The sequence below is a fragment of the Larimichthys crocea genome, chromosome XIII, assembly GCF_000972845.2.
Source record: "Larimichthys crocea isolate SSNF chromosome XIII, L_crocea_2.0, whole genome shotgun sequence".
NCBI classification, from domain to species: domain Eukaryota; kingdom Metazoa; phylum Chordata; class Actinopteri; family Sciaenidae; genus Larimichthys; species Larimichthys crocea.
The window spans coordinates 20,732,150-20,733,701 of NC_040023.1; the positions used below are offsets into that span (position 1 = coordinate 20,732,150).

Here is a 1,552-nt window from a genome sequence, read left to right on the forward strand (position 1 = left end):
TGTATTTGTTTTTGTACTCTGTGTGTTTGTAATTGAAAATTTGAATAAAGGCAATATAAATATGAAAACGTGTTTTTGTTAATGATGTCCTTAACTGTAGTGGAAATGGGTACAAGGGTCCTGCTAGAAGATGTGCCCATGCTGGTATTATACACTCGCCTCGTAGCGTACACGTGTAGTTTGTCCCTCTTTACCTACCGTAAGCTACGCACAAGTATGGCAGCCTGAGAGTTGTAACAACTGTTTTGATGCTGTAAAGCTTGATTTTATTCCACTTCTAACAGACCCTTTCATAGGAGCTGATATTTATTTGAACGGAAACCACATTGCGCACCAGGTAAGGGGTTTACACAGTATGTTAAAGCGCCTGTCTGTCCAAAACAAGGGGCACGTGGGTAGTAGCTAGCTGTCGATGCTAACCATGCTAACAGTTAGCCTTTCCAAATTGCCCAACAAAACGTGACTGCACGGTGTCAGCTGTCCAATTAAACACTTTCACCGGTGTTTCTCACCTGTACCGGTCGACGTTAACGTTTATCACCTAGCGTGTGTATACAGTGAGGTTATAGATAGTATCAGCATGAAGTATTACATCGGCTTTTGTAGGTTAATAACCTGAACGTAGCTAAATTAGTTCACCTTCAGAGACCGTTAACCTACGCCGTTACGCAGCTGTTACCAACCGCCAATTATACCCAACCGTTAAAACGGTTAGTTTACGTTTTGTCGACAGCAGCCGCTAAGAAAGGGGGAGCGGCTGGGTGAGTGTTTTCGAGATAACACTAGTTATAAAGCCAAATAAATTTCCGTAAGGTTCATACGACAAACCAAGCAACGTTAATAAATTACCTGTGATTTTCATTTGTCAACGCAAAGTCCAGCAAACTAACTGAATGCATTTAAACGTGTAATCTGTTTGGTAGCTTGACCCGCTCACTTGGTTATCACTAGCCTCTGCTAAATGAGTTTTGTCTGCCACTCATGTAGCTTGATAACTCTTTTTTTATTTTCTGTGGCATAAATAATGGAATACAATTTACCCTGTAGTGAAAACTAGAGGAGAGAGACACAAACAAAACTTTTTCACAGCAGCCATTTTGACATAAAATAGTAGGCTACGTTGAACCTTAATTAGCATCACTGTAAACACCTGTTAAACTTTCTCTTTATATGGGACGGTCTGATTAACTCAGGTGTGTGAGTCGTACTTTAATTAGCATCACAATGTCATATAAATGCAGGTAATGCTTTCTCTACAGGTTTTTAAAACTGTCCTATGAATTTAGCATGCCTTTTTATTAAAAAAAAATGATTGTGACATCAAAAATCTAAATTGAGACATCTATTCAAAGATTGTGACATCAAAAATCTAAATTGAGACATCTATTCAAACACTACACTGCTGTTCAATGAGCAGATAGATGCTAGGACATTTATGATACTATATTCGAAGAAACTATGAATGTTGCATCTTGTCTTAAATAACCACTAGAAAAATTCTGTACATATGTTTTTAAATATGTATTAAATGTTAATAGTTGTGAATATCTGT

General features: G+C 37.8%; 1 protein-coding gene across 2 annotated transcripts in view; it reads left to right on the forward strand.

Moving 5' to 3' along the window:
- The first annotated feature begins 159 nt into the window (after nt 1-159).
- The window catches only part of cdkal1 (CDK5 regulatory subunit associated protein 1-like 1), a 211,727-nt gene continuing 210,334 nt past the window's right edge, over nt 160-1,552 (forward strand). The window contains exon 1 of one of the 2 annotated variants that reach the window (XM_010732365.3): nt 160-337. The gene's annotated coding sequence lies outside the window, so the exon portion shown is untranslated. Of the gene's footprint in view, nt 338-474; nt 762-1,552 lie in introns of those variants that run through there. The other variant, XM_027286342.1, reaches the window with a different exon arrangement.